The 6,627-nt window shown below is 35.9% G+C and overlaps 1 long non-coding RNA gene across 1 annotated transcript; it reads right to left on the bottom strand.

The window, feature by feature from the left end:
* Positions 1–3,433: 3,433 nt before the first annotated feature.
* Positions 3,434–4,567, bottom strand: LOC140886287 (uncharacterized). The gene is made up of 4 exons (XR_012151504.1): positions 4,442–4,567; positions 4,241–4,335; positions 4,091–4,147; positions 3,434–3,750 (listed from the first exon to the last, which is right to left on the bottom strand). It is a non-coding gene; the product is annotated as an uncharacterized lncRNA (long non-coding RNA).
* Between the last annotated feature and the right edge of the window lie 2,060 nt (positions 4,568–6,627).

Raw genomic sequence — 6,627 nt, 5'->3', positions numbered from 1 at the left:
CTAGTCGGTCTAGATGAAAAGGAAGGAATCATAGACCGGTTCCTCCGAAGACTGTCCTCGGCCTAATGGCAACGGTCCACCAAACCCTCATAGGTCATGTCGCTCCCAACAGCAACCAACTGGTGAATCTCAGGGTTCAGACCCTGAAGGAAATGATCATACTTGGCTACGGAACTCTCAGCGATATGCGGACAATAAGGTAGTAGATCAAAGAACTTCTGCTGATACTCCTCAATAGTCATCGTCCCCTGTCGCAGTCCAAGCAACTCACTAGCTTTTGTCTGATGAAGGGCTGGAGGAAAATACAACCTCTGGAAAGCGGTATGAAACTCAGTCCAAGTAGCTTCTTGGCTAGAGTCTTTTTGACACCTGCATGACCTGCCAAAGGATTATTATGAAACTCAAAAAGCACTTTGGGTTTGAGAGGAGATTGAGGGTTGAGGCAAAGGCGAAGGTTTCTATAAACTAACCCATCTCGATAGTAGTACAAGGTAGGGTAAGAAGAAGAGGTAGTTTGTTTATTAAAAAAGTTTGTATAGAATGGATCCGAGAGTACTTCGGAACGAAGTTCAGAAGTGATATGGAAAAAAGGAGCGGTTATGGCCATGATGCAGAAAGAGTGGGCTGGGTATCACCGAATTCCCTTGACAAGCCATCATCAACTATATTGTGTTTCAGTGGTTGATAATGGACTGTAAAATCAAATCCCAAAAGCTTGATCAAATATTTTTGTTGCTCGGATGTATGGATATCTTGGTTAAGAATGTCCCGAAAACTTTGATGGTCGGTGATGATGGTAAAGTGATTGCCTAAAAGGTATTGCCTCCATTTAAAAACAGCTTGTGTGACAACAAACAATTCTCGCACATAGGTTGAAGCCTTGGTCATGCTTGGACAGAGTTTTTTTACTGAAATATGCAATTGGATGATTTTTTTGAAGGAGAATAGCGCCAATGCTGCTGCCCGAGGCATCCGTCCCACTGGGATTGTTTGGCTCTGCTGCTAAAGACAACAATTGAAAGAAACTTAAAATAGCCTCAGTGTGTGATAGTCAGCGCAATTGATGTAATTGCACTTGTTGCCATTGCAACAATGATTCGCCCTGTAATCATACCAATTTGTTGTCTTAAGAAAATTCCATGTATAAGTTTTTATAATCAATCGTGATCCGTCCTAGAAGCTCCAGCCACTGAACTCCAAGTACTACCTCTGCCCCTTGAAGTTGAAGGACATAGAAATCTATAAGAAATGTCTCTGACCCCAATTGTATTTGAACTTTAGGACAATATCCTTCACAATTCAAAGTTTGACCCTTTCCAACCAAGACTTTAAAATTTGAAGAAGAAAGGATCGACAACTTCAAAAATTTTGCTACCCTCTCTTGAATAAAATTGTGTGTACTACCTCCATCCACTAATGTTTGAACCATGAGACCCCCATAATGACCCCTGAATCATAATGTACGTGGAGAAACTTGACCTACCATAGCATGAAGGCTAATTTTTGGCATTGTAGATGGACTGTCAACCCGCTCCTCATCATCCACTAAGACTAACTCCTCTAGATCATCGTCAGTGATAAAACAAAACAACTTGACCTTACTTCGATGGTTCATAGAATACTTTTCATCATAGTTATAACAAAGTCCTTTCTCTCGCTGAGCAGCCATCTCTGTCGTGGATAACCTCCTGATAAACAATGATGGTTTTGCACTCTTTGGTTTACGGAACTCACTCCCAGGACGCACAATAGAGCGACTATATGCAAATTTGTCATCAAATAGACGTGCTAAGGCCATTTCCTGAACCAAAAAATGCGGCTTATAAACTTGAACTTCTCTGCGCAATTCATGATTAAGCCCCGAAACAAAACAACTAATCAAGAGGTGCTCTAGAACTCCTTGACTGCGGTTAGACCATTGCTCAAATAGTGCTGGTAATCAAGTTATGATCCTGACTGTATCAATTTGCACAATTGACCAAAAGAATCTTCAAATTCGGATGGATCAAAACATTTTTCCACGGCAACCAAAAACTCTGCCCAATTCATCAACAACTGATTTTTTTTTGCATCCAATCATACCAATCGAGCGCATCACCATCCAAGTGAAATGAAGCAATGACTAAACGTTGAGGATCTGGAGTACGATACAAATGAAAATACCTCTGAATGCAAGAAATCCAAGCGGACGGATTCGTGCCAGAGAAGCGCGGTACCTCTAACCGCATTGATTTCAGTGGTGTTGGATCTTCCGTATGTCCCGACGCAGATGGCCATTGGAGAGGAATTGGTGATTGCACCGGTGACTCCAAGGTAGTTTCTTCCGAAAAATTAGGATTCCGATGCATGTACTGCTCAACTTTTGCATCCAAGGTCTGCAATCCTATGGCCAAATCCTTCATTAAATTATTGAGTAATTCAATGTTAGTCGCTTGATTGTCTTGCATTGTGGTCAATTTAACCAAAATTTCATCAATTTTTGCCAGTCACGTTCCATCCACCATAGCTACAAATCAACGAGAGCACCAATGATAGAAGTAAGGTTTGTTCGAGGCAGCCAACGACCTCCAGAGAAAAACAGATAAATTAAAATGAAGAAAGTGCTCAGAAGAATCGAGTCAGTTTATTCAGTTTTTGGAATCAAAGTTTACATGAATGTCTATTTGAGACTCGTATCCTCTCTTTTATACCTTGTATCTAAAACTACCCTTTTCCCCTTATTTGTTCTCTATTTGCATATGCATCCCTCCTTTACTCTCTCTATTTATTTATTCCATTGCTGAGTAACTATATAATCCACCAAATGTGTTGGTAAACTCCTCATCCTTCGGCCTCTATTGCCTTATAATTCTCACTACAAAAATTTTCGGTGTTTAGCGACGTTTTTTAAGGTAAAAAATCGTCTCTAATTTCAAATTAACGATGAATTAGCGACTAATTATGAAAACGTCCTTATTTTCTTCGTCGTTAGTTTTTCACGACGAATTTTAAAAAAAAACGTTGCTATTAGCAACAATCTTCATATACAAATGCGTCGCTAATAGTGAAGATCTTCATATACAAATGTGTCGCTAATAGCGACGATCTTCATATACAAATGCGTCGCTATTAGCGACGCTTTTAATATCTAAGTGTCGCTAATAGCGACGAATTAAATTCTTAATTACGTTGGTATTAGCGACATATTATTATAAATGTCGTCGCTATTAGCGATGAAAAACGTAATATTTCGTTGCTAATAGCGACGAATTTTGTGCATAAACGTCGCTAACATAGAGACGAAATAATTTATAAATCGTCGCTAAATGCCGAAAAATAATATTCAAAATATTCTTAGCTTTTAATTGGTTATTTTTATATTAATTTTGTAGTCTAGTTTTTTGCATTTAGTAACTAGATATACAAAATTTTCATCCACAAACAACATAAAATATGTTTAGTTACTACAAATTAACACACTACAAATTTTCCCACACCAAAATAATTGTTTAATTGTTTTTCCAAAACCCTGAAACATACTAATGGACATCAGATACTACTAGCTAGAAGGGGGATCAGATACTAAGGGGCCTGTGTCTTGTCATCATCCTCGTCATCATCCTCATGTCCATTCACCAAGTAGTCCTCGTCGTCGGCATCCTCATTTCCATACGTTCCAAACACGTGTGTGAAATAGGCAGCTGGAGCGGATTTCTTCTTTTTTCCAGTGTCCAAACTCATGACTAGTATCCGTCATAAAATTCAAAATCCCTATCCAAAAACAAAATTTAATATAACTCTCATTACAGACAAATACAAACAAATTTATGCACGAATACAGTTAATATACAATACATTATATGTGCATTATAAACAAAAAATACACACATAATTGTAAATTTAAATTAAAACAAATAATTAGAAATTTAAATTATAATCATGCATATATTAATAATTATACCAAACATATTTAAATCGTGATATATGCTTATATACTAAACATACTAAAACACTATAAATACATTAAGCCCTAATCTATAATTATATATATATATATATATATATATATATATATATATATATATATATATATATATATATATATACCTACCTGAAGAAGATGGTGGTGTCGGCAGCATGTGCGGCGGCGACGGAGACGGCAAATCAACTAAAAACACATTTGTAATCTATTTAATTTGCAATTGCATGTATATATATATATATATATAAATCATACTACAATAATTAACACAAAAATCACCTAGAAGGCAGGCGGAGGAGGCAGCCGGCCGGAGCAGAGGACGGCGGTGGGAGTAGGGGAGGAGGCAGGCGGCCGAAGGGAACCAAAATATCACACTACAAACACATTTCAAACCCAAATTTTTCAATAATCACAAACATTTGTATATATATATATATATATATATATATATATTACAATATTTACGTATATATATATTACCTTCTTCTACGGTGGCAGCGGCAGTTAGCGTGTGGTGTGGGGTGGCGATGGGCGATGGGCGGGCGTGGGGAGAATCTCAAAACATGGAAGAAGGGAAACAAAACATGGAAGAAAGGAAAGTGTTCGGCAGGCTAGGGCTCGAATGGTTATTATCTCAAAATTAGCAACGATTTTATTTTTAAAACATCGCCATTAGCGATGGTTATTAATTAAACCGTCGCTAATAGCGACTTTTTTAAAATAAAATTGTCGCTGTTAGTAGGGGTGAGTTTTCGTTATACCGTATCCAAAATATTGGTATGAAAAGAATTCATACCGATACCGATATCAAAATTTCGAAATTTTGGTTTGAAAAAAATCCATATTGATATCGAAAAAAAATTCGATATACCAAAAAAATGTCAATATATCGAAAAAATTTCGATACGGTATTTCGAAAAGTCGGTATTTTGGTTCGGTATCCCAGCCCTAGCTGTTAGCGACAAGAATAAATAATATGTCGCTACTTGCGATGTTTTATTTAAGTGTCGCTATTAGCGACGCATTATCATATTTTGTCGCAATTAGAGACGATGTTAGTTTATTTGTCGCTATTTGTTATGGTAGATAATATTTTCGACGCTATTAGTGACGATATAAATGCGTCGCTAATAGCGACACATATTTTTGTTTCGTCGCAAGTAGCGACGAAAAAAGCATTTAGTTGCAACTAGCAACGTTTATTCATTAGTTGGTCTGTAATTTTAACGACAAGTATTTATGTGTGTCGTTATTAGCGACGAATTTTATGAAGTAGTCGCTAATGCGATTACGTACACTTTTAACGACGGCCTATTTTGTTTGAAGTTCGTACTAAATAGCGATGAACATCAATAATTATATTCGTCGCCATCATTTTTAGCGACGAATATTTATTTTAGTCGCTAAATTCAGCGACTAAATACAAAACTTGTCACTGAATTTGAATAATTTGAATTAGCGGCGTTTTTTTGGAAATCCGTCGCTATTAGCGACGGTATTTTAAAAAACGTCGCTAATTTTAAGAAAAAATTTTAAAATTTCGTCGCTAAATGCCGTGTATGATTCAATTGTTGTATCAGGTTCACAATGTGTTTGTGTTGTATGATTCATATTTCAAAATATCTCAACTTTTGAAAGTTAATTTAAAATATTTCATATTGAAAATATCGTTTTTTGCACGTAATACGGGCATATGCATAGATTTTTTAATATATAAATTTATTTGTGTTAATTAATTTTTATTTTATTTTAAGAAATATTCAAAATATTAAGATAAAAGAATATTATTAATTAAAAAAATTTAAAACCAGAATAATTTATGATAAATGATAATTATATATTTGTATATATATAAATTATAAATAATTTAGTTACTCTGTGCTCTTTAACATTATTTGTAACACCCTCAACCGATGAAGATGTTACAAACTAACATGACATTAAAATTAGTTCGGAAAAGAAATTTTTTGAAAGATGTATACATACATCAAATCTTAGTTAAAACATTTCAGAATAGTTTACAAACCAAATCATGACAATTTGAAACATAAAGCTTATTTTCTTCAATCAATATAACAACATTTAGTTCATTAACTTGACACCAACACACTCAACACATAACACACTCATGCATCGCCCGCCGGTCCGACTTCTTGCTCTTCTTCATGTTCGGCATTGAACTCGTCGACATAAGCATAAATGTCATCCTCATTACCTGCACCATTCAAGTATAGTGAGTCTAAAGACTCAGCAAGAGTATGCAGTAAAAATCATGAGATTTCAATAATCATTTAAACTTAACATAACATAACATAACATAAGCTTAGCTTATCATTTGGTGACGACTTATGCGAAATTGTGGCAACCGTCATAATGGGCACATTCATCTTTTCTTGTTGATAAACAATCATATGGCATTACGCCTTGTAACATTCGTTCATTCATTTTTGGAGGCCCCTCCGGAGCTCATCCCGGAGGACCTAACCCGTACATTGAGCCGTATTTGGGAAGGCCCCTCCGGAGCCCAAACCGGAGTACCGTTCCCGTATTGCCACCACAAAGACACATAAGACATCAAAATATTTTCATGCATCAACATATTATATCTTCATAATTCATCATAACATTATTCATTCATGCTTCATCATTTTTCATCTCATCAACAT

Source organism: Henckelia pumila, chromosome 3 (genome assembly GCF_033568475.1).
Source record: "Henckelia pumila isolate YLH828 chromosome 3, ASM3356847v2, whole genome shotgun sequence".
Taxonomy (NCBI): Eukaryota; Viridiplantae; Streptophyta; class Magnoliopsida; order Lamiales; family Gesneriaceae; genus Henckelia; species Henckelia pumila.
The sequence above is the reverse complement of the archived record's forward strand: the minus strand, read 5'-3'. Positions and strand labels throughout refer to the sequence as shown.